This window comes from Maniola jurtina, chromosome 3 (assembly GCF_905333055.1).
Source record: "Maniola jurtina chromosome 3, ilManJurt1.1, whole genome shotgun sequence".
NCBI lineage: Eukaryota > Metazoa > Arthropoda > Insecta > Lepidoptera > Nymphalidae > Maniola > Maniola jurtina.
The window spans coordinates 10,932,691-10,960,318 of NC_060031.1; the positions used below are offsets into that span (position 1 = coordinate 10,932,691).

Consider the following 27,628-nt stretch of genomic DNA (forward strand, 5'->3'; position numbering starts at 1 on the left):
TTTTTCTTAATTAGCATGTCTTTGTCTGAAACTTGCAGCTAACAACATTTAAAGTGATCCATCATGTCAGCTTGCATAAATTATCTTCCTTTAAAAATTTCAAGGTTAACGTTTATTACTCTTTGCGATTGTAAATATCACCTGCATAATCTTTATTTAAGAGACCAAAACTAAGCAAAAATGTGAGAAGAATAAAAGATTTATCACTGCTCACTTCAACTGGGAATGAGATGGTAATAAAGCAACGTTATGTTATAGCGTTTTAAAAACCAACTATTTTAGTAAACAAAAAACAATAACATGCCATTTTGGGAATTTATAATTATCAGCATAAAGAAATCTACAGAAAAATCTATTAAAATCTCCAATTAAGTACTTAAAACTAAAAAAATTATATTTAAAGTACTTTCCGGTTTTTTTTTTCTATAGAACGGTGTTTTATTTCATGAGGAATTTAGATGAAAGACTGATAGCCGCAAAATTTTGCAAGTTTTGACGGTTGAAATCACAAAGGCGAAGATGCGAGAGAACATAGATTTATTTATATTAGGTACGTAAAATATATTGTACCTAAGTAGCATCACTAATAACATTGTAGTTTATTTTTGAATATTCTATTTTGGAGCAGGTGAAATTGCAACTTGCAAGAATCGTAGTTGAGAAAACTTGGCATCAATATGATTGACAATTTGTATGTGTAGGTACACTATACCAAAACTATTAATCAGTCAATAGAGATCAACACGACATTGTACCTACACTCCGTTGCGTAAAAAACCTGAAAAAATATCAAGTACCTACTGGCGTGCTAATTATCGCTTGGATACGACTTTAAAATGAACTTCGTAAAACCAATACAGCTGATGATGAGTCATGCATAAAACGAGATGTTAGTTTTGCAGAAAAATAAAACACTAAATTATAAATAAAAGTACGAATCCGAAATGTAAACTGACATGCTATACCCTTGATCACCGATCGAATACGAAAGTAACGACTCTTGACTCTACGTCAATGGCTTTCAAGTACAAAGCGTCTTTTGTTGGTTGCACAGGACTGAAGTCGTTAACATGATCAGAAATGTGAATCAAAGAACGCAATTGAATGAAAAAATCGTTTGAGATCTTGTTAAAGGACAGCATCTATGCGCCGAATGTTATGAAGGTCGACCATCGAGACGCAAATCTGGCGAGGCATTGAACTATGAAACACAGCCGGAAGCCCAGGCCGATGACTGATGAATGCTACCGCACGAGCCTAGGGCTGTCAGCAATGCAAACATGTTAACTCATTAGTTGACAAACACGGATTCCAATGTCATTAGTATTTGCCTCAATAAAATTGTATATGATATAGCGATATTGACTGACTCTATGACTGACACAGTTACCCCAATCACCCTATAAGCGACGAATCTCAACATTAGACTGGAATGGATAGACTCAAGTAGGTACGTACTACGTAGGCAGGTGTGTGCCCTACAAAATGAGAGTTATTTTTTGTGCCGATTCAAAGCACCCCATCGAGCATATTGGGAATTAAAATTGTCACTTTGTGCCAAAACTGTATTGACAGTTGTCTCTTTGAGTAATTGATACTATGTTGACAGATGTCTCATCACAAATATTTAGTTCCGAGTACGCCCACATAAACGCTCACTGCATTGCTGTTACTAACGCAAAAATGTCGAAAATTGCATTGCTTTAAAAACAGGTCGACAACCGCAAGTCCAGCGTAGTATTAGGTAGTAGAGGTCACTGCGAAATTACCTATGCATCGAGAGCAAGTAAGAAATTTTAAGGTGTTTGATAAAAGCTGAAATGGGTGTAGTTAAAACAGCAGTCCACGAGGTATATAATGCGTCAGTGCGACAAGCTTTCTCGCAGCTCTTTCAACGAAAAGCCGTGAGAGAGATATGTCGCACTAATTGTGCTAGCACTGCAGTTATCAAAGTTTTTTGCTTGTCTTAAAACGTGTTAGTAATGACGCTATTGAGCTTCCTGAGACAATCTTAAATTCACTCGTGAAACTAGCACGAAAGTTAGATACTTAAATTTTCTTTTTTTTCGCGGCCGCTTCACATTCCACGCTATTTTGTGACTCGGTTTTCTGAGTTACATGTGAAATTTTAATTATTGCGACCTAGATTTTAGTGTTTAAAAGCAATTTGCAACGTTCATTTATTTAAGAAGGACACGTCACGTTTAACAATTTGATTAATTAAAAAAATATGCTTTCTCTATTCAAAGCAGTGCTAATAAAATTTTCGTCTAAGCTCTGACTGATCCAATAGAAATTAGGTCATTTGACCTGACCATCGAGAATATTCATAGTCACAAGTGAGGGTTTATTAGACATCACAAGACGATAAATAGACTAAATAGATTGACGGGATGGATGGAAATCTGATGTTTTTACACTGGTTCCTAGACTACCATACCTATTCATTAGCAATTCTTCTTAGAAATAACCTATTGTATGATAAGATAGTAAAAGTCAAAAAATCACAATTTTTTTGTGTCGGTATTGAAAATTGAATTAAAAAAAATATTATTTCATCAGATCATTGTAAGTAGCTTAGAACATACCTAAACATCTATACGATTTATCTATTTGACTGACCTTTTATATGGTGTTTTAAGAAAAGTTCAGGTTTATTGGTGCTTTTAAAAATAGGCATGGCGTTTTTTTCTTTCGACGAACATTAAAAACAACCTGGATTCTAGACATTAAGCCATATTTACGATGGTATAAAGGCCTTGTAACCTCATTAAAATATTGTGTACCGTAATGAAATGGAAAGAAATGGTGCCTGTAAATCAATCCTTCCTTTTATATAGGCAATAAATCCATTTTGTAGATAGGTCAGCCATTTTTTGCAAGGCTCATTAAATCGGTAGCGGGTTTCGTGAAGAAACATTCGAATGAAATTAAGATGTGGATATAAACGGATTGCCTCGCAAATAACCTTGGAATTTAAATGTTTTTCTTAAGAGATAAGTGATTTCGAGTTTTTGTTCTCTTAGGCAGTTTGTCCACCGAAGAGGCGATGTAGTTTTACGAGGTTGCTAAGGAAATAGGAATAGCTACGATACTTGAAGGAAACTATAGCTCAATAAGGACATAAATTTCAATGCAGCAACAAAAATTGTCATCCCATTAGATCAGTGTGCCTAGTGGGAGATTTTTAACCTATTCGATCGCGTAAAAGTTAACTGCGTTTTGTATGGAATTGAAACAGCGCCATCTTCTTGTTACTAGATGGCGCTGTTTCAATTCCATACAAAACGCAGTTAACTTTTACGCGATCGAATAGGTTAAAAATCTCCCACTAGGCACACATAAAATAACACACACACAAACCAAATCATTACATTTAAAAAACGTCAACTCCAACGTCATTTATGAAGTTTGGACTACATTCGATCTAAGTAATACCTAAGATTTATTTAGGTTTTCTGGAGGTGCAAGCTTCAATTAGGTATATGTTAATACCAAATCGAAGCTCGCAAACGATCTTCCTCGTGCTGTGAATGTATGTCGATTGAAACGACAATGACGACCGACGCACTTACATATCAAAATTCTATATTCGAAAAAAAAATATTCTGATTCGAGAGATTTAAAACTAGCTGATGTGCGCAACTTGATCTGGGTGAATTTTGGTTTTAAAAAATCTCATGAGATCCCGTCCTCCTTGATTATAGGGGTTAAAAATTCTATGTCTCTTATTTTTCCTCTATCCATGCAAAAAATGCAGCGTGATTGAAGAAGAAACAAACCCACTTTCGCATTTTTATAATATGAGTAGGTAGTTATAGTGTGGCTAAAATGAACTTTAAAATATCACGGTAAGTTAGAGTTTCGTCTACATGAAATATTGCAAGGGGATCGCAAAAAATAAAGGTACGAAATTTTCCCAGTGAAAAATTCAAATAACACAAGCAAAACCGCTCGAGCAAAGTAATGTTAAATTACAAGTCTCGGGTCTTTAAAAACGTGTCAAAGCAACATTTTCCTCGCTTGTTGAGAGAGGAATTTAAAGCAGACCGAGACGGAATCCGAATGCACGGGCGCTACGCTAAGCACACAATTTGCTGAATATTTTCTGGAAGCCCTATTATGTGTTGAAAAAGAACTAGAACTTTTTGCAGCTAAATGGGCCTGCTTTGTTCTCAGATAATGATTTGAATTAAAGCATAGCTGATTTATGAGCGTATTTCGAGTACATAGGAGTGCAAAGTTGGAATTTCCTAATTAATTTTTGAGAAAGGACGAATATAGGACGAAGTTTTGCTAATTACGTCTGTGCGGTGATTTGATTGCTTGACGCACTCTTCCATTGTGTTACACAGATGAAAATGAAAAAAAAAATGATATCTAAATAATTAGAGGTGTTCAGGAGGTGTTACATTTTACAATCAGAATTTTGTATTATTTTTAATGAAACAATTCAATATATACCTAAAACAAAGCTTGTAATTTGATTTAATTACTTCATTTAAATGTTGATCTCTCGTTCACGATTAATTTAGTCGAATGTTAACTTTGACTAAATTACATTTCACCGCGATTAATAGCCTCATCTGGTGACAGAAGGGATAGGTAGCTCATTTTTTGCGCAACGGATCAGCCTGGCTGTCCAGCGAGGAAATGAAGCCAGTATTCTTGTCACCATTTATGAGTTGTACAGTAATTCGATAAGACTAGCTTTAATTTATACTTCCATCTTTTTTGTACCATCGTTCTTGCAAATAAAAATAATAATTAATTATTTATTCACAAATTAAAATAAAAGTTGAAAAGAAACGCTTAGTTGGCAAGAGGCACGTCACACCATGGGGCAAATTAATTTATCGAGGTATAGTCATTTCATCGGTGTTTTGTTGTGCTCCAAAGGGATTCAGTCGAGTCCATTTATTTATACTTAGTCCAGATGGACGACCTTGTCAGACTTTGGATGCATCTGAGTAGCCTCAGTTTTGCTCAACTTCATGCTGATTGGCCTGAGGCTACTCAGAAATTGTATCACTTCTGTACAATGATTCGTTCATTTGCGCGCTAGCATTATTTTAGGTATCAATAACACAAAACCTAACCTTGAAGGTGTATTAGAGGACAGCTCTCTTCAATGTATCTTTTTGTCTTCGAGTTTTTGTGTCGATATATTATATTGTCTCACAATGGTGTTGAATTTGAAAGGAATACATTAGGCGGTGCGGTCAATGGCTCAGTAATATAGATACATATTGATAAAACTAAATGCCATATACCTACTTAAGAGGGGTCTCTCCGTCACTCTTTCCATGTATTCACTATTTCCAGTATTTCCTCTTCGTGTATGAGTCCATCTCGCACTTGACCGGTTTTGTAAGGACGTGTAAGAACTAAAATAAAATAATACTTAACGCTTACAAACAATACTTACACGCGTATAAAAATAATGAATCAGGATCTAATAAATTGTAACATTTTACCCGGACCTTCACCTTCACGGTCAAACCCTTCGTAGGATCCAATTAGAGACTCCCAAGAGATTGATAGTATCGGCTTATTGTCCGATATTTGTCACTGAAATTAATTGGCGCACAAATTTACTCGCTCTAACTTGATACGATCGATTAATAGAGCCTTTAGTTATATTTTCAAGACATTCGCAAGGCTTTATTAGTGAAAAGCAGATCCTCAATATTGTACCTATTAAGGGAATATTGGTCACCTATGGTTTTTATTGCGACCAGACAAAAATTCGTCATTGATCATTTTAGAGTAAAAGTAAAATATTTTTTACTAGATGATGCCCGCGACTTCGTCCGCGTGGATTCAGGTTTTTCGAAATCCCGTGGGAACTCTTTGATTTTCCGGGATAAAAAGCTAATGTGCTAATCCTGGATATTATCTATCTCCATTCCAAATTCCAGCCAAATCCGTCCAGTAGTTTTTGTGTGAAGGAGTAACACACATACACACACACACTTACACAAACTTTCGCCTTTATAATATTAGCGTGAAGTGTGATTGTAAGTAGCTACCTATACCTACATGTCGAAGTTTATTTTAATTAATTAATGGTATTATACTTAGATATAGTACCTATGTAGGTATAAAGTTAGGATGTTACGAAAGATAATAAAAATATTTTGTGTTACGTTTTTTTTTAGTCTATTAGCGCATAAGCCAGTTGGATTGTGGTGTTAAAACTAGCGACATCTAACATGTATTTACTGAACCATTACGAGCAGCAGAATTGCAGTCGTTTCGTCGTCTTCATCTTTATGGTGACACTTTTAGCTCCTGTGTAATTGTTTTACTGTCTAATAAACACCACCACCAAGAGAGGTACCTCGCAATAAAACCTTTGGTACAGTCAGCAGTGGATACAAAATGTAATGTAAGATACAGTCGAGATTTTAGGCTCGCATTCTCACTTTCTTTGGTTAGAGGATAAAACAGCTAAGGCCACATCTCCACGGGCGACCGTATCGCGGCGATAGTCTCGTCGTGCCACCAAATTCAAACTCTTAGGACCGGCGCACATATGGTGGAGCGCAGCGCAGAGCCTGCCCGCGAAGGTTTCTAACCGCGTGACACATTACGCGAATTTCTACCAGAGAATGCGCGAGCACACGCGGGACTGCGCGCGGATGCGCGAGTATCCGCACGGATGCACAATTGATTTTAGATATTATATCAATGAGGACAATGTCGATAATATTTTGACTGTGAAAAATACTCTGCGCTGCGCTCCGCCATATGTGCGCCGGCCCTTATAGGTCAATCTTCACAGAGCGATACTCGTATAATCGCGGTGATACATGAGTGACTCTGGAGTCTGGATCTATAACGTCTCGAACTTGGACTCAACGGACGAACGGATAGTGAAGTCCCGTTGGCACCTTTCGGGTACGAAAGCTTAAAAAACGCTACCAGTTCTTAGTAGCAAAATATCAATCTTCGCAACATAAAGAATCCGAGACAGACTATACTATACCCCCCTAGCTTTGAAAACAGGAATTTCAATCGAAGTTATCGGTAATTCGGAGACCATTGTGTGGGATTTCTCATTGTGACCGAAATATATAATTTGCTGTATTTATTTGATTTCGCCTTCAGTGAGCAGTAAACAATAGCAAGTTGCTAACAAGGTAACAATGAGGTGCCACGTTTGTATGTTCGCTTCAAAGAGAATTGCTTGTCAAAAATAACTTTGGTTTCGTAACTAGAAATATGTAGAAACGAACAAAAAGCAAAGGCACTAAATCCTAATATATTATGGCCGCGATTACACCTGTAAGTTTTGCTCACGTAAGTAGCTTACGGTTTTGATTGACGACAAATTCACTAAGGTAAATGACACTTATAAGAGTATTTACATGAGTAAAGACGTAAGTTAATCATGTAAGCTACTTACGTTAGTAAAACTTACAGGTGTACCTATAAAACACGAAAAATGCTTCTACGTATGTTCGTTATAAACTGAAACCATCCAATCGATGCGCCCCAAACCAATTTTATTAGAAAGGCAATAATGCGAAGATGGTTTTAGACCATTAAAACACAGTCATTTTTAGCGTAGTAAACTAGTAACACATGCCGCCGGGTATCCGCTAGATAGGCTATAAAATATAAAACGTTATTAAAGGACCTGAACCAAAAATATCGTTTCTTGTCTTTGTTGTCGTCGCTGTCAGCCGATAGACGTCCACTTCTGGCCATAAATCTCTCGCAGGAAATTCTACACCCGCGATCTTACTACTTGTATTCAACGTCTCCCTATGACTCGCCTGAAGCCGTCTGCCCACCGATGAGGGGATCTGCCAACGCTGCACATTCCGGTGCAAGGTCGCAATTTCAGCACCATTAGACCCCAATGTCTATGGGTCTTCGAACTATATGTATATCTTGCCCATTGTCATTTGTAAGGTAGACAAGGTATGAAGCTGAGTTTTTTAATTCCTACGGGTAGTGAATAAAGATTTATATTTTCGCGCGAGAACTGAAGAAGCCAGAACGGGTTAAACAGTTAAATAATATTCTGCCACTTTTTTCTGTTTCAAAGCGCTAATTTCAGAAAGCACTGAACGGATGTGCGGGTGTGTGGGTCCCCCCCGCCTCATAACCCGATTGCCATCTCGAACTGTCGCGTAGGTACTGCACAAGTGTGGCTGACAGAACACGGAATCAACGTTATTTCGCCTTTCCCTGTTGAATAGGAAGTTCCTCTTTATAAATATTGCACGTGATCGGAAGTGATGATGCAGGCGGAGATGGCACGTGTTCACTTACAATTTTTAACCCCCGACCCAAAAAGAGGGGTGTTATAAGTTTGATGTGTGTATCTGTGTATCATCTGTCTGTGGCATTGTAGCTCCTAAACTAATGAACCAATTTTGATTTAGTTTTTTTTGTTGAAAGGTGGCTTGATCGGAGTGTTCTTAGCTATAATCCAAGAAAATCGGTTCAGCCGTTTGAAAGTTATCGGCTCTTTTCTAGTTACTGTAACCTTCACTTGTCGGGAGTGTTATAAATTTTTAATTTACACTTGTTTGACTTACTATTGATTAATAAGATAAAACGTAAAATAAGTATGATGCTTTTTTAATTGCTCCGAAATAAATCTGTGTATTATTGTACCATTGTTATATGGACAACAAAGTACAATGAGATATCTTTTGATTTCGAGCCAATACAAAACAAAAACCTTTTCCCGGATATCGAAGCCATCGGACGTTCCATTCGGAGCGCGGCACAAATTTTCTCAACTCAATAAAAGAAATAGAGTAACTACAATTATTGAAAGAACTAAATCTGTCTAGAATTTAGATTTTTTTTTTCTCTCTCGTCTGGCTTTACAAAGATTAGCCAATGTCAAGTATGTAGTTATTTGTAACAAGTTAGTTAAACTATATAAGTATGGACCCCGTCTGTGCCGGCGCTCGCCGACATACGCACGGCACCTCCTTAGAGCGCTTTCCAGTCAGTTTTAGCAAGAAAAAAAAACACTCCAAAAAGGCTGAGCACGCCCGCCAGCTAACGCCAACACAGACGAAGTCCAGAATTTAGATTATACTATAGTATAAAACTGATAAACAAATATTACCTATACTGCATAAGATCCCGTAAAATAATTCTACCGTCACAACTAAGTTTAATAAGTAGGCCTTTTTGTATCAATGAGAACGTATTTACAGAATTTAATTGAGTTAAGCGATATGAGTTTTACTATTCTATATCAATGATTAAGTTTGATTGGTTAATATTCAAATGAGAATTAAATTACGTTTCTATGCAGAGCACCGCGCTTGGGAGCGCAATAGAAAAACTTATTTATTACAAAGTTAAACATATAATTTTGTAAATTAGACAAGCGAAAGCAAAGTTTTCGGGCATTGGGATGAAACTGAGAAACCACTTCCCACGAGGGGTTGAAGTATTTCACAAAACTTCTTAGCAGCCGATGGAGCTAGTTTCAAAAAAAACTACGTAATTGAACTACTTGCAGTTCGTTTCACACCATCTTCTTTATTACAAGTTTTCCTATCTCGACATTAGAGATCGAATTGCGAAACTATGAAACATCAGAGTAAAATAATTAATCTTATAATTTGAAATCATACGTATCGTAGAATAAGCTGGCACTGCGAAATTTCGCCGCGTGATTTGGTATACCTATTTTTATTTCGCAAAGTTTCAGTTTGGGACGCTGTCTGCAGATTTAGAGTGCTTGGGACGAACTTGAGCATTAAAACATAACAAATTAAAGCATAGGTAACTACCTATCTAAAGAAATTGTTCCTAGAATGTTTTTTTTTGTAATAATAACGTATCGATTTATTTTATTTTATTCAGATACAAGTTAGCCTTTGACTGCAATCTGATCCGGTAAGTTATGATGCAGTCTAAGATAGAAGCGCACTGACCTGGAAGGGGTAATGAAGTTATCGATACTCGAATTCTATCAACGTTGTCGAGATATGCAAAGTCGTACTATCCCTACTGAACCAGTTCGAACGGGGACCCTTGTAAAATAAAACTCATTTCATGAACAGTCATTGCATTGCGAATTCGACCCTGAACTTAACCTATATTCTCACGATCCCTAATAGCGGGCAGGATACAAAAGAATTACGTATAATACGCACAATACGCGAAACGAACGACATTTGTTGTGGCACAAAGGATGGTAAATATTGGGTTATGCAAGCGACCGAGCCGGCCTCCGCACTTTTGTAATTGGATGTACTTTATGTAATAAAGGATTATGCGTTGCTTTTTAGGGTTGCTTAGTCGTACCTATAACCATATTGGCTGATAGAAGTTAGAACCCTCAGAGCTTTTCACGTTCGGATAGTTTGTTATACCTATGTAACCAATATCAATTCATACAGCGCAAGGATGCACAGTGCATCCTTGCACAGGCCATGACTCTTGCAGTGTTTAGGCTATCCATCGAGCTGGTTAGTTTGGGATTCATAAGTTAGCTTGCTTTTGAATCCGGTCAAATTGAAGGAATTGAATTCGGAGTGTTTCGTTCCAAGGGTTACAGTTCCACTGTGTGTTTATATATTTTATTATATGTATATGTAGGTATAGGGACAGGGCTATTCTTGAATTCTGTTTAAACCATGAAATCAATGAAAGATCATTGATTCCATGGTTTAAACAGAATGAGCCTGATTACATGAATCTTATGATGGTAAAATTATTTATGTTTCAGCTCTTCTACTGCTGCCATGTAAATGCAAGCGATTGTTTGTTTATGTAACATTGTAGCTTCTAGAATAATAAAACTTGTAGACCTAGCAAAGTTTTAAAACGTGAGTTTACTGAAATATAGGACAGCAGCTATGATGGATGATTTTGTGTTCATACTATAGAATTTCTATAGAAGAAAAGTGAGACATGAATAATGATGATCTTGTATGTATTACAAACGAATTACCACATAAGAATTTTGCAGAAATAATATGAGAAAGCTTCCAAGATATCAGTAGAGTAGCTCTAGCAATTGCATTATACAGGTTTCCATATGAAATGAGTGTCAGATTTACAATAAAACCGCGTCTTGCAGTAGATATGTTTTGCAGCAGACACTACGCTCCAATATTAAACTCGGCATGCGCAGATCTGATCGTGTATCATATTGCAGAACGACGCGGTAAAAATCGCGGTTTATTTAGAGAGTACCTAACCTCATTCTTGGACGTTCAGCGAAAGTAACCACTCACATTCACCCATCTAAAAACACTTCAGAACCCCGCGTACCAATCACATCGGACCTCACACATGAAAACAAAATCACTTACCGTATCAAAGCTCCAGTGTAAACGACACTTTTGGGATGAAAATAATTTTTGCAGGAGTACAATAATAAACATAAAGGAAAAAAAAGCCCGCGGGATCGCTCAGGTCGGCGATATGAATCGGTTCAGGTTAAGTTAAAGTCATTCCGTTTTGTAAAATCGCGTATACGGGTTGTTTATCGCGAATATAACGAAAAAATCTGGATTATTTTGATGGGAATTGATTGGAGGGTGAAAGAGTTACAGACAATATATGCGGCGGCAGGAAAGTCGGGGAGCATGGAGCGTGCGCAGTGGAGACTCCGGGAACACTGGCGGCCGATAGGCGGCGCAGCGATCGCCCGTGTATTGATAAAAGCAAAGGGCAGGACAGCCTGGGACGAGCACGATGAGAGGATCTGATACGTTTTCAGCGCGACCAACCTTGAACTCCGTTATCGGGTGTTAGATAATACCTGCATGGATAATAACACAGATTATGAGGGGAAGCGTGATAAGGAACGGGACCACGCACGGCGCTTTGTACGGCTCGCAACAAACTGAAACGCAGGCGGTTGCTTATTCAGTTGCCAATAGATTGAAGTACAATTCGCAAGCGATCTGTTAACGTTGTAATTTATTGACCTATCAGTCGATGCAGTAATGTGCAAATTAAATGATATTTAATGATTTTGAATTGAGATTTCAGCTTGAAGTTCAATTAAGTGAAGCCATGAAAATGATTGACTGTGCTTACTTGATTTGACTTGCGGCTTATAATATCTACCTATCCTATTATTAGAATAAAAACGGAGAGTATGCATTAATTAATAAACCGTGGGACCATTCCAGTACCTTGGTACCACAATGTCTTTCGGGTTTTCGAACTTCAAATAAGTGCCCTGCCCAGTGCCGCAATTCAGCTTCGCAACCCGTTGAGCTATGCTGGCTAAGTACTATGGCTTACAACCTATCCTTAGCTCCTGGAGACCTTCGGGCCTAACTGTAAATCAGGGGTTATCGAGGATCTGAGTTTTTTTTCTAGCTACAAAATTTTCCTGTCTAGTGGTTAGGATTGCGTGATACACATAAATTAATAATTTATTAATCATACTTACTACTATAATTTCATAATTAACATTTTTCGAAAAGTCGTAATTTTTTCCAACAAATTGGAACCAATTATATAAAAGCGGTATGTACCTTTTTTTTTTTTTTTTGTTGACGCTGGGGGATGCGTAAATGCATTACCCCCCCCCCATTAATGGTACCCCGGAGGGAGGGTATGTGGGACTCGCCGGCCGAGAGGCGACCGGAATACCCACTAAACCCCAGCGGCGCTACTGCGCGTCGCCTGGCGACTGGGTCACGGGAACGGCCGAAGCAAACAACCGCGACCCAGCCAGCGACGTCTGCCAAGGCAGACCCTCCACCGGGGACCTACTCGGTCCCCATCGACGCACCTCCGGGACGCACCAACGAAGTGCGTCCCCCGACCTTGGGACGCGCACGTCGCCCGCGTCCCATCCTCCGCTTCATCCACTGTGCCCTCTGCTAGTCAGAGGGACACGCGGAGAAACCTCCCCCCCTGCCAGGTCATTAGCCATAGCCAACAATATCTCCGAAGAGAAATTATTAGCCACGTTACCGGGGCGCACCGGCCCGAACACTGCTCTTCCCCTCGGACGCATCCAAAAGGGACCAGCAGCATCCAGGCACACTGGGAGGTTACCTGGCTGGCGCCCCAAAGCGGTATGTACCTACTACATATTCGAATATTCGAAATATATTCACATAAAAGCGTGTAGCATCAAGATTACTTATAATCTCACTCAAGATTAATACGAAACTAAGTTGGCAGCTCCTTCGACGCCTCACGTGTAAATAATAGCGTCAAAGGCTTAACGCAACTTGTTTGTAGAGTAGATGTACACGAATGAAGGCTTTCGGGCCTTAGCCCTTAAATCCCACATCAAGCAGTTGGGAGGCCTGAGTTCAAAGTTCCGCGTTCTGCGTTCACTTATCCATAATATAACTAAACTTTCTATAGAACACTCAAAAGAAGTTGACAGCGGCCGTCAACTACTACGCATACACACCCACTACTGTTTTCACCACTAATATCATTTTTGCTGCGTCTGTGACTACCAACGGTTCGGAATGAAGATTCTACTGAGAACAGTCAGCAAGAAACTCCTCTTTTCAAATCATAAAAGGTGGGCAATTGAAAGCTCAGCCCGTTGCTTTCACGCAACGTGGTCATGAAGGAATTCACCAGCAGCTGAATACCCTCGACTTAAAAAGTGCATTTTAGTTTTTTCACAATGTATTGTAATTAGGATAAGTATGTAAACTATAACAAAAAGGAAAATAAACCTATTTTTATTTATTATTTTTATTTTTAATGGCAAATCCAAACATTCTTTCCGAATCAATATGATTCGGAAAGACACGCAAAAGGCTGAGATCCAAGTATAAATGTCACAAGCATAGATTAGAGTGAACACGGAACGCAGAACTCTGAACTCGGGATTGTAGACCGCTAGCTATGGGATCGACACCTGACACGCGTATTGAATATTCATGTCGGTATTTATCATAATAATTTTGTACGCTTAGTGAACGTGACTATTAGAATTTCCTCAAGTAATTAAAGATAAAATAAATTGAGTAATCCAAAAGTTTAAAGTTATCAGGAAATTACAATTTTTTTTTAATTTTTGTGAATAAACTGTAGAATCCGTCTTACTGACGCAAATTCGCACTAATCCTTGATTCTGGTTGGGATAGTCAGGTTATTAGTACTAAAAAATTATTTTAAAGACTCACTAGATACCACTACTGTTTTGAAGAAAATATAATAAATTAGACTTAATACTTTGACGTAAGATTTTTTATAGCTTATTACCTGTTATTTCCCAAAGCCACCATGACCCAAACTTCATAATCACTGAGCGTTCCTCCCTGTGTTGGGGACAATACGCAGAGAAACTTTCAGCTTTTATGAAATAACGAAGGTCTGGTGGTTTGGTCTCATTTACTTTTTCGTTCGTTATTCACTTATTTTTTATTCCATGTATGCTTTGATGTAGGACGAATCTACCTCTATGATTTAATAGATCGTTAAACTGCGATGGTACTATGTGAGTAAATTATTCTATTTAGCTGATCAAAAGTTACAAGCGTGAGACAATCCTCTCACGTCAAAAGCTTCTTATGTGCTGAGATGAAGCCGGTATGCATAAAGTACAATCCTGTCCACTAGTAAATATTTACACATATTGAGATGAAAGTTTCCGTTCTGTTTTGGTAAGCCGCTAGTAATCGTAGGTAAGTACCTAAGAACGTGTTTAACTTTCACTTCGATTTTGTAAATTAGACAAAATGCCTTAATTACAAAATTTGTATTAAAATTTACAACTCCCTTGACGCACCTCGTAGGTATAAAGTAAATGAAAATGACACCGACAAAGGCAGTATAGAATTACAGGATTTTCGCATTAATGTTGAATATTCATGCATAGTTACAATATTATTATGTTTTAACACGGGCGTGACAAGAATCACAATTTGTCGTATAAATTATAATTACCTACCTAGTGTTAGGTAATATTATAAAGTGGAATTCAGATTCGTTATTAATTTTTAATAGTCTTTAATGTTGTAAGTTGTAAGTTTCAACAAGTGTAAATTAAAAATTTATAACACCCCCGACGATCCAAAGTATTTGAGTTTTCCAAAACATCACTTTCAAATAAATAATTATGTATTTAGGCAACGTCCATCTTGACAGCTTGACATTTGTCTGTTGACATAATATTAAAAACCTAACGGTTATCTAACCTTCTTTTCTACAAGAAAACTAGAAAAGAGCTGATAACTCTTAAACGGCTGAACCAATTTTTTTAGATTATAGCTAAGAACACTCTCGATCAAGCCACCTTTCAAACAAAAAAAACTAAATTAAAATCGGTTCATTCGTTTAGGCGCTACGATGCCACAGACAAATACACAGATACACAGATACACAGATACACACGTCAAACTTATAACACCCCTCTTTTTGGGTCGGGGGTTAAAAATGCAGATCTTACAATGATTTTATTATTACCATACCAATCTTAAACATTACACACATTCAAGATTTTGAAATATTTTTCTGCATCTTTTATTTATCGATGTAGTGCTTATTTATTCAGAGAAATCTCTTACTAGGAAACTATTGTTCAACAATAAATTTTGGTTTTTTACTAAATACTACTAAATTCTGTTAATTCGTTACAATGCGACTGGCGCATGGTATGGTAAGTACATGGGGCGCCAGCCAGGTAACCTCCCAGTGTGCCTGGATGCTGCTGGTCCCTTTTGGATGCGTCCGAGGGGAAGAGCAGTGTTCGGGCCGGTGCGCCCCGGTAACATGGCTAATAATTTCTCTTCGGAGATATTGTTGGCTATGGCTAATGACCTGGCAGGGGGGGAGGTTTCTCCGCGTGTCCCTCTGACTAGCAGAGGGCACAGTGGATGAAGCGGAGGATGGGACGCGGGCGACGTGCGCGTCCCAGAGTCGGGAGACGCACTTCGTTGGTGCGTCCCGTTGGTGCAGTGGTGGGGACCGAGCAGGTCCCCGGTGGAGGGTCTGCCTCGGCAGACGTCGCTGGCTGGGTCGCGGTTGTTTGCTTCGGCCGTTCCCGTGACCCAGTCGCCAGGCGACGCGCAGTAGCGCCGCTGGGGTTTAGTGGGTATTCCGGTCGCCTCTCGGCCGGCGAGTCCCACATACCCTCCCTCCGGGGGGGATGCGTAAATGCATTCCCCAGCGTCAACAAAAAAAAAAAAAAAAAAATGGTATGGTAAGTACATAAAAAGTCTAGAATAACATCTGACTGTTGAGATATCTATAAATTCACGGTGGCTTTGTCGCGTGGCCTTGAAACTGCAGTTCACCCTGCAACCCTCTTCTCCTCTCCTTTCCACCCACAGAACACATCCCACCCAACACCCATATTAAGTTAGTTTTCCTAGGACTTGGCTCTTACTTGGTTATTATTGACAACGAGGGTAAAGAAATAAAAAAAATTATTTACATCAACTTGCCACACAAATCACACAATACTTATGCTCCAAGATCCTACAAGCACCAGACGTGTCTTACTTTCTGAGAAACGATATCTGTGTGATAGTGTTAGTGTGTACTTTTAAAATCCCACGTATAGACTTTAGCGTTGAACTCGAGGGTTCCACGGGATTTTTAAAGAACCATCCGTTTAAATGGGTTTTGGTATAGAAATATCTCGAATCCCGGGGATGGGCCACTACCTGATGAACTACTTTTGTCCTGGATAATTAAAATTTCCCACGGGATTTTAAAAAATCCAAATCCACGCGGGCGAAGCCGCGGGCATCGCCTAGTTTTAATATAATTCTTGTGCGAAACGACTAAGAACTCGCACCAATGTAATATAATACTTAATAATATGTAAATTCAAATCTCAAAAGTTAAACCCCATTTCCACATGTGGCTGAGAACGAGAAATTCCAGATAATTTGTCTGTCTGGTGGTCTCTCGGCATTTTAGTGAGACGATAACGATATGGCGAACCCACGACCACGACGCGGACAACGCGTTTTAAACGAAGACACTTCTGACGTGTTTCTTCATACATTCGTATTACGCCTATTATTTCATGCCTTGCTGTTCTAGATCTATAAGTAATGCATATATCGATTTATCTCTCCATAATCTATGCCTTAAATCTTGAGTATGAATTCCAGAGTAGGTACTAACTTGCTGTCTTGTTTGATATATAGACCTAGATTTATTATAATATTTGACGTCATGTCATATCGGATCCGTACCGAATAATCTTAAAGCGGCCATAGTCACTGTAATATTTTAGTGGTCGTATTCACCCTTTTGGTTTTGTTTTACAATAACTTTCTGACGCCTAATGTTCTGTGGGTCGTCTGTCAGATAAACCTGCCGAGTTGCGAGCCGAGCGAGGAAACATAATAAAACTATAACTAACGAATATCTTACATCTATAAAATGTTCCAATAAAACCTGTAGGTATTGAGTATTAATTTTATCGATAAATGTGGATAACTTTGACAGCTTTCAATGAACTATACGTCTAAATATTATTAGGAAGAGCGCTGCGCATACCCTTATACTTATTGTCAAACTGCAAGATTTATTTTTTCCTGTTCTTATTTTGTCGCTTACATTTTACGTCGTAACAGATGGTGTAACTTGTATTGCTTTAAATGATAATTGATAACATTACGTTACTTACGATAGCATGTCGTGTTGCGAACGATAAGTTTTTATTGACTAAACACTTACGACAAAAAGTTTTGCTACGTTCTTGAAGCCGCGCTGCATTGTGTTGCTTCGCGTTGTAATTGTATGTGTCCAAACCTTAAACTGATTTACTAATAATCCTCGTACTCGCATTTTAAAATACCTACTGAAGCATGTAGGTAGCCAATTTATATAAATGTATTCGTATCAAGGTAATTTCGTCCACAGTTCCAACGCATTAGCGCACAAACGACCATTAAGATGATTTATTAGCGCATTTCTCTTAAACGGGCGTCAAAACGTGCAGAGAAAAACAACTTTTAACGACATGGGAATAATAACATGAAGGCAAACAACATGGAACATCTAACTTATATAGGTAATTTACTTTGGCGCTTGACTGCAATCACACAAAATATCAGATGATGATGGAGGGAGCAGCCCAAGGTGGAGCAAGGTGAAGGTGCCAGTATTTTTTTTTCTCTATCGTCTGGCTTTACAAAGATTAGCCAATGTCAAGTTTGCAGTTATTTGTAACAGGTTAGTTAAACTATACAAGTATAGACCCCGTCTATGCCGGCGCTCGCCGACATACGCACGACACCCTCTTAGAGCGCTTTCCAGTCAGTTTTAACAAAAAAAAACCACTCCAAAAAGGCAGAGCACGCCCGCCAGCTAACACCAACACAGACGAAGTCCAGGTGCCAATATTATAGCTAGCGGGGAAAACGGAAGCCGAAAGGGCATTCCATATTCTAGCAATGCTTAATAACTTGATTTGTTTATCTGGTAGAAGGCTTAAACTATTCTGTATCAATGACAAAGTTCCATAAAAACTGGGTGAGCTTTGAATTGTCCACAAGATAGTGTAGTAATTGTTACATTAATAATATTGTAACTCAACTACTGAGTTTCTTGTTTCTTGCTGAGCATCTTCTTAGTAGAACTGCTTTCCGAATTTTTGTTAAAACACCTGGTTAGTATAGCATAAGAAATACTAGTTCTCCTACATGACAAAGTTTTTTGAATATATTTTTCTACGTCTACCAATCTCTGACTTTACGGATGGTTTTTTTTTCGGGCTGTAGGAAATTTTGTAAAAGATGGGTTCTTCTATGTATATTGACGTTTTGTTGGAACAGTCATACATTTTCTGTAAATATTCAGTAAAGAATGAAATAATCACAAAATAAGTATTTTGAAATTGAACATTGGTAGTAAAATAGCTACATATTTCAAATTACTAAATATTCACCAACATTTTATGAGTGTACCAACAATAAGTCAAATGTCGATTCAATAAGTGAAGACGTCTTTTATAGGCTGCTATTTTATGCGTTTTAAAAAAAATGTCTTGCACATAAAAATAATAATTTATAGCAATTTTATAGCAGATGCTCATTTAATATTCAATGCGCACGTTTAAGCGGTTTGATTTTGGATTTTCCCCTTAGGTATTTATGTATCCGCCTAACATAGCTAATTCATGTATAATATTTATTATGGAAAACTTACAAACGGTTACAAGACTCTACAATTAGTCGATCTCGCATGTTCCTGGAAATAAGTCATTAAAAATGTAGAAAGCACATTATTTTCCTGTACCCATATTTTTATTACGTTTTTCGGAGAACATTTTAAACTGTCCGTTATTATAGATACCTACTCGGACATATTTGACTAAAAACCAATCCATATACCTACTAAGATTAAAGTGTGTCTGTCTGCTAGTTTTTATGGCTCAGCCGTTTAACCAATTTTGACAGAAGTTTCAAGGGTAGTCGCGGGCATCATCTATTTGGTACATGAGATAGCTTTTATCCCAGGGATGCGCATAGGCTACTTTTTATTCCGAAAAAACAAAGAGTTCCCATCCATGGGACTTTTCAAAATCCTAAGTGAAAGTGATTGCTTGTTGGCTTGTTGGTTTGTCGGGTTTTCTACAATCACGTCGCAACTGAGCAACGAATTAACGTGATTTTTTGCATGAATAATATAGTTAGACTTGGAGAGTGACTACTTTCTAACCCGGAAAATCAAAGAGTTCCCAAGGTATTTTCAAAATCCAAAATCCACGCAGTCTCAAAGTAGCATCACAATAACCTTGGTGGTGACAGATAATTTCACGTCATGATCCCGTGTATCATAGTGACGTTGAAAGCACAAACGAAAGTAACCGAACAGGTTCTACACAGGTTATACTGACACCAAATGCATCACCGATAAACGCAGCATCTCGTTTATTTACAACGGCTACTAATTAGCATATTATCTCCCACTCTCGCACGTAGGCAGATGCTAACGAGCTGTGTACACGTACGGCCAATATGTCACTAGGACGCCATGGTAGCGTCACCGGTTCGCCACTGTGGAGTCTTGACCTACCAAACGAGAAACACCAGACATCTGGGGAGATCAACCTCACATCAACATTGTACACATGCAAATGACATCGTCACGTACGAGCCTGGAACTCTCGTAGCTTCAGTTTTAAGTTTACGTTTTTAATTATCACCTTATCATCTTACAAATCTAAAAACTTCACCATCAAAAGGAGTAAAATAGTAGGTACCTACCTAAATTGAATAAATGATTTGTGTTTGAGTTATGAGTTTGAGCAGTATGCGGGAAGGGCGTCTCTGGTAGCGCAACTAGTAGTCGAGTGAGGTACCAAATACCTCTGTATAACATAGGTATTAGTAGTAGCGCCATCGCCATCGGTTGGTGATCCTGGCCGCCCCACAAAATTGGTTGCGCAATCAAGCGGATACCCAGTGAGGTATACCCTCCATAGAGCTGTATACATTTTATTGGTAGCGAGACTGGTTGCGTCGCCATTGGTGTCCTAGTGAGACAGTGCCCTAAGAATTTGTGCCGTGTACCTTATCTATAATAATCATTTATTATTCATTGCCACTCCGGATTCAGACTTTTGAAATAAAATATATCACTAGCTTATGACCGCGACTTCGTCCGCAGCGATTTAGGGGTTAAAAATCCCCATGAGAACTCTTTGATTTTCCGGGTCTGTGGCATCGTAGCTCGTAAACAAATGAACCGATTTTAATTTAGTTTTTTTTTTTTGTTTGAAAGGTGGCTCGATCGAGAGTGTTCTTACCTATAATCTAAGAAAATCGGTTCAGCCGTTTGAAAGTTATCAGCTCTTTTCTAGTTACTGTAATCTTCACTTGTCGGGGATGTTATAAATTTTAATTTACACTTGTTTTTAAATTGTTTTATACCTTGCCAGCTTAATTCAGCATAAGCTATAGCCTTAGCTATAAGCCTAATATGAAGAGAACCCCTCGCCATAAGTTTACTAAATTCTTTAGTAAGTACACCTTTATTAAAACATGTAAAGAAAATCAGCTATGAATCACCTTTATACAGTGTTTATATATCTCCAATCGGCTGTAAATGCGGTGTGCACGTACACATGGAATATCAATTCATCCATTTCCAATGCTAACTGCGTGGCAAATCCCCAATGATGAACACTGTATCGGGGATAACGATCGTATTTCAACTGTTTAGAGACTAGGTACCTTCTTAGTACCTACGATAAGATGGTACTGACTGTTGAGAGTGTGACACAGTGTCTCTGTCACACTAGGAATATTGTGCACAGGTTTTTGTGTTCGATGGAGCAAGAACTTAAGAGCGGTAAGTATGATGGTGTGTGGACTGCGGATGCATTTGTGTTGCGGCCACGTGATGTAAACGGAATTCACTTAGGTAAATAGGTAATCTATTGAACCTATTAATCTATATACTAATAAATAAAATTGAAGTGTCTGTCTGTAATTTCGAAATAACTACCTCATATTAAGCTCATATGGTTATTTGAACGGTACCATAACTGAATCACAGGTTTTTAAATTTACTTCTTCTTCTTATCTTACTGTAACGTACTGTAAACTTACTGTAAAGGTATCAGATGCGCCACGCACAATCAATTCGCGGTAAATTATATAAAAAATACATTTCAAGCTTGAGCAGGCGGCGAGATGGTTTCTTATAAAGGAGGACAGACTTGACTAAATAGAGATTTGACCATTTAGATAGCAGATACAAAACTAGTTTGTGCTCACGACTTCTTTAGGTTATAATTTCAATTTTCCTTAGGGTTGTGGTAGCAAACAGTCCAATCATTAACCAATTCTGACCTATGCTATGCCTGTGCCTTTGATCATCATCAATGCTGTGACTTTGCCGTTGAAAGTTGATAAGCGTTTCAGTGTTTCGGGCATGCCCGTATCGATTGGCGTTGCTGCCATATGGATTATGGACACCATGTGCCTTATACCTACCGAGAACTTTCTCCCCTCCTCCGCTCTATCTTTCAGGTAACACCTTTGGTTATTTATGACTATTTCAAACTCAGAATAAACAATCAATGATTTCAAGCGTAGAGTAGGGAGAGATACATTTGACACACTACAGCACCATAGCAGACAGCATGACGCATAGGTAAGTACACATTATTGTGGGTATTATAAAGGCACCATAGCACATATATTATACCTACGGTGATTACTGATGTGACTATAAATCATTTCTACTTTAATATTCATTGTTTATGTAGAAGCAAGTCCGACAGTCGTGACTTTACTCTCATCCACAATGCTTTTAGGTTTTGGTTTCCTGGCATTCTTTTTCTTGGCACTTCCGATGCCAAGAAGAAGAATTATTTATCATCCTCATCGTCATGCCATTGTCGACTCATTACTGATCTTCTCTCAGAATGTAGTCATTTATAGTTCATAATATAATCCAGCATACTGACCATATGCGGATTGGCACTTAGTTGTTTAACTTGACTTCATACTTACTTGGGTACTACTTTAGGCATGCAGGTTTCAAATTCTTATAATGGAATTTGGTTCAGATTCAGGTGAAGATCTGACGTAGTTCTTCGGCGATGAAGGACTCCTAAAAAGTTGCAATCAAGCGCGATCAGATTAAAAACTGTAAAAAACTTAGTAATTTAAGTACTACTTAAATTCAATTTTAGTTCACCTTTACATTTATCATACTCGTAGTATGTTGGTGTAACCATACTTAGGCGGGAATCGATCGCTGGCGCATACAGGATTATGCTAAGCGAAAAGACTGCATGTCAATCGGACCGCGTTCAGATTAACGCTGCGCCCCGCTCGCGCCTTTCGTATAAGTTGTTATTTGTTGCTTATTCTTATTAGGTATACTTACTTGTACTTGAAGCAGTGATTACCTAGCAATGGGATAAGAGACTCGATTGCATTAGAATGACACATACAATGTCACTTCTGACTAGTCGACGCTCGCTCACTATTGGCTACAATGCCAACAAGAATAGCATAAATTCAGCCAATCAAATGATTACAGTACAACCAAATTAATAATGCGCATGCAGATCTTCGCTAATTGTCGTATTCCGAATCATTGAATCGTAAGAGCCCTAAACAATGCACTTGCATTTTGCACCTTGTTATAAACAAATAGGAGTCAATATCATGTGTATCATACGACCGTTGCCGAACAGTGACGAAGATTTCTATGCGCATTATTAATTTGGTTGTACTGTAAGTATATGATTGAATATATTATGATAGTTGTCATTCTCTGGTAACAAACCATTTTATATACTTACAAAAATTTTTGGGTATTGGATGGATTAAGAGGTCAGGAGTCAGGAGACCTTAATTTGGAGTTATGATGATAGATCCACACCCACATCCATTTTAAGAGAAAATAAAAACCAAATATAAGCGATGTAGCACCTAAGTAAAACGTTTGAAGACGGTTTAGGTAACTGTTTAAAAGTGGCAACTCCATATACGTTTCCGATCACGCCAATAAGGTTTTTTGGCGCATAAAAATAAAATTCCATGACACACGACAGGTCGTTAATCCATTATCTTACTTAAATCACATCACCTTTGTTTCATTTAGGGTAGCCATGTTTTAATTTAGGAAAACATGACAATCGAGTCAACTATGGCAAAAAAATACTTAGGATATTATTTCAAGTAGGTAGTTTTCTTCTTTTACATATGTTTTATGCCAAATTGGGAAGGGTTTAGACTTTAGGCCATAGTCCACCATGCTAGCTGTGCGGGTTGGCAAAATTCACACACATTTGAAAACATTATAAGATGCAGGTTTTCTCACGATGTTTTTAATTTCTCAAAACGCTATGGGTTTGTGGAGCATGTGTGGCACGGGGATGGAGCTGTGGGGTGGTTGTGACGCGTGTGTGGCGCGTGTGTGGTGCGTGCGTGATACGTGAGTGGCGCATGTGTGGCGTGTATGTGGCACTTGTGTGGTGCGTGTGTGACACGTATGTACCGTGTATGTGAAGCGTGTGTAGTGCGTGTGTGGAGCGTGTGAGGGCCGTATGTGAAGAGTGTGTGATGTGTGGAGAGTGTGTAAAACGTGTGTGGCGCGTTTGTGGAGCGTGTGCGGTGCGTGTGTGGTATGGTGAATGTGTGTCGTGTAATGGCGCGTGTGTGGTGCGTGTGTGGAGCGTATGTGACACGTGTATGGAGAGTGTGTGGCACGTGTGTGGAGAATGAGTGGTGCATGTATCTACATTCTGTACCTACCTCCTGTACCTACCTTTTTACCTGATTGTACACTGTAAATCAGCAAAATTAATGACTTACAATCCGAAGTTTTTGCGTGCACCTAAAATAATTAACTTTGTGAATCACCTTACAATAATAATCTCATGTTTAACTAATGATAGGATGCAGATGCACTGGCTGTATTATTTATGCCGACAAGTACCTAAACAAGTAGGTATTTTTTAAATCCAATGCAGGGCAAGTAACCAGTGACTCAACATTAGGACGTGGAGGCACCCAAACCAACCGACATCCATATACATTAGGTATAAACTTTTTCAAGTCATCTATGAAAATTGGTATTTAGATTTTCGAGCAAAAATGATTTTTGAAAATTCCATCCCCTCACTGATTTTCAAAAATTCCATTCGAGTACCTAAAGCGTGTCAGCGGGAAATATCTTCAATCTTTAAGAACTTAGGAGTATTTAAAAATTTCTAAAAAATATTAATTTTGACTCTGTTGGTCATCAGCTATGCAATCGAGAATCGTTCATCCGATTGAGCTGAAACTTTTACAGTTGTTTTTGGGACTTGCGGAAAGGTTTCTAACATACTCGTAGCACATCAACGTACCTAACTATACTAAATAGGTGGTGCGCGAGTCGCATTGCAACACAAATTAATGTTGGACATAATATTATGTAGTACAAAATATAAAATTCTCGCTCCTCCATTGTTCAGAAAAAATGCAAACATGCACGAATATTAATTGAAAGAAGAATAAAAACCGCTACACGATAGGAGATGTAAAATGGAAGAAAAAAAACGTGTGCCTCGAGATAAACCCTTATTGATTGACCTGAATGCTTTGTGGGGCCTCGGAGGGCCCTCCAGCGAGCAAGCACCCTCAGCGTGCGCTGTGACGTCAGCAGACTGCATGCAACGTTTTATATTTGCAGACGTATGGAATTTTATACCTACTTAGTGTTTTGTGTTGAGATTAAACTTGGGTACATACCTACTCGGTCGCAGTAATTTAAAAACTAGATGATACCCGCAGCTTCGCTCGCTTGGATTGGTCAGAACCCCTACAGCATCAAGATTGAGGAGTTGGAATCCAAATCTTATGGAAAATTCGTTTCTCGAATAAAAAAAAATTACGCAAATCGGTTCAAAAATCTCGGAGATATCGGTGTACATAGGTAGAAAAACACAACTCCTTCATTTTTCAAAGCCGGTTAAACAAGCCTATGTTACTCCTTGGTTAATCCTCTTATAACCTGTCCCGTCAAAATAGGTTTAGCCATTTTGAAGATTAGCCCGTTCAAACAGACAGACCCTTCAATTTTATTTATTAGTATATAGAAATCATCACTGGTACCTATTCTTGATCATTATCAACCCATCGCCAGGTCAGTCCACTCACGGGTATCCTTTTAGAATGAGAAGGGTTTCAGACCATAGTCTACCATACAACCATAGTATAACGTACTCGTACCTATAGTCTCTAATAAAGTGGGTCAGCTAGTAATGAATTAAAATGGCTACCTATATTCACACCTGACTTTTGTCGGTCTTAACCCGACTACCTAGATTACCCGTCCGGGGTTCTTATATACTTATTTATCAGTATAACATAACATGAGAACTAGCGTTCGCTTCGAATCCGACACTAGTCGGGCATACACCGACCAAAATTAACTGCAATTAATGGAGGAAATCATCAAGTTTCTTGCCGGTACCGGTATTCCCTAGGGCCTAGAACCTATGGAATACCTACGTCTGATAAATTATTAGGAACTGAGCCAACTGAAAGTTGAATTTAGCACATTTTAATGTAGATAATTCTATTGTAAATCTTTAAACTAAATTGACCTAGGCCTAAATCTCGTGCTATCCTTTTCCACAAGCATTGTAAAAGGGGTAGAAACTACCTACCTAATATAATATTAGTTTAGTTTAGAGATTAGTACAAAAGAATTAACTACTGTTGGTTTACAATGTAAATAATAATTATTATTTTTTTATTTTTCATTCCTGAAAGAAATGATAAGGATGCAATGGATAACCATCTATAATTTAGGTCATCCCGTCACTAGCCCCTGTGGCCTAATGGATAAGGCATCGGCCTCCTAAGCCGGGGACTGTGGGTTCGAGTCCCACCAGGGGTAACATAACTTTAATTTTATTGTTTTTATAACTAAGTATACTCTTTTGAATGTTATTTAATTTATCATTATAATTTTAATGATCTAGGGCTGATTTTTCAACCATCGAAAAAAATTTAACTGACGAAAATATGTTACGTTTTGATAGATTTCTAATAAGAAATTAAATTCCTCATTTAATTTATATTATTACCTCTTTGGCGATTGAAAAATCGGATCTAAAGAAATTAAATTACGGAATTGTTATGTTCTTAATTAAATTGAGCCAACCAATTTAAAAAAGATTCAAGTAGGATATTTCTAATTAAACATTTTGACTTTCCTGAAAGGATACAAAACCTTTCAGACAATTTTTAAAAAGGATATATAACAAGTAGCATATCCTTGTCTCAATCCGGCTAAGCCAAATGTAAAACATTCATTATTGTGAAGAGCACAACAATTTTTGAGCATACAAATTTATAAATATACATTTAGATCTTTCCTTTGTCTAAATCTATTTATTACCTGAAAGCCAGACGCCTAAAAAATCAATAAGCCTACCAAACAATCCTCTGGAACAAAGATCCCGTAACGATCCGAGTGCGGACGGTCAGGGTCTACGAATACCGTACTACGTAGATATACCGTAGTCTATACAGCATTTAGGTACTATACATTGCGTGCATTGTGCGTCTGTCTGCGACCTTGGGCCGGGTCGTCTGAGGCCTGAATCCGCTGAAACTGCGATGCGGCGGGTGGGGGGTTGAGTTCTGGGAGGGAGAAAGTCGATATTCAAATCGCATAGGCACAATGCGCCGATTTTATATTTTAAATCTAACTCTATTACAAGTTTTTGTGGGAAGAAATTTTGATTTTGGCGACGGTACGTCTGCGTTCTGAAATACCTATAACTGGTATTGTATGTTTGTAGGAATTATATTCAAGTGCTAGATTAGCGACTTCGCACTGGAAAGCGCAGCATTGGAGATCACCCACTAGAGCCGCTGGATTCAGGCGGCGCCGTGGCGTGTGGAAGTCACTACAAGGGAGCTATGTCCAGCAATGGCCGTCTAAGTGACAGTGATGATCATTATATTTGAACTAGCTGATGCCCGCAGCTTCGCCCGCGTGGATTGGTCAGATCCCCTGCAGCATCAGGATTGAGGAGTTGGACTCCAAATTTTTTATGAAACAATGTCGCGAAGTTCCTCTATCGATTTAAAAAGAAGTGACGCAAATCGTTTCAGAAATCTCGGAGATTTCGGTGTACATTGGTAGAAAAACACAACTCCCTTTTTGAAAGTCGGTTAAAAAAGTAGCCTATGTTACTCCCTGGTCAATTCTCTAC

General features: G+C 38.4%; 1 protein-coding gene, 1 long non-coding RNA gene and 1 other non-coding gene across 3 annotated transcripts in view; 2 read left to right on the forward strand and 1 right to left on the reverse strand.

Annotated features, from left to right (window-relative positions):
• The window catches only part of LOC123880801 (ecdysone receptor), a 319,231-nt gene extending 307,405 nt beyond the window's left edge, over positions 1-11,826 (reverse strand). Inside the window, exon 1 of the mRNA XM_045929120.1 lies at positions 11,307-11,826. The gene's annotated coding sequence lies outside the window, so the exon portion shown is untranslated. The remainder of the gene's footprint in view (positions 1-11,306) is intronic.
• LOC123880806 lies at positions 9,846-21,334 on the forward strand. The gene is made up of 3 exons (XR_006799351.1): positions 9,846-9,937; positions 14,077-14,083; positions 21,324-21,334. It is a non-coding gene; the product is annotated as an uncharacterized LOC123880806 (long non-coding RNA).
• Positions 21,335-26,228: 4,894 nt separating this feature from the next.
• Positions 26,229-26,301, forward strand: Trnar-ccu. The gene has a single exon. It is a non-coding gene; the product is annotated as a tRNA-Arg (tRNA).
• Positions 26,302-27,628: the final 1,327 nt, after the last annotated feature.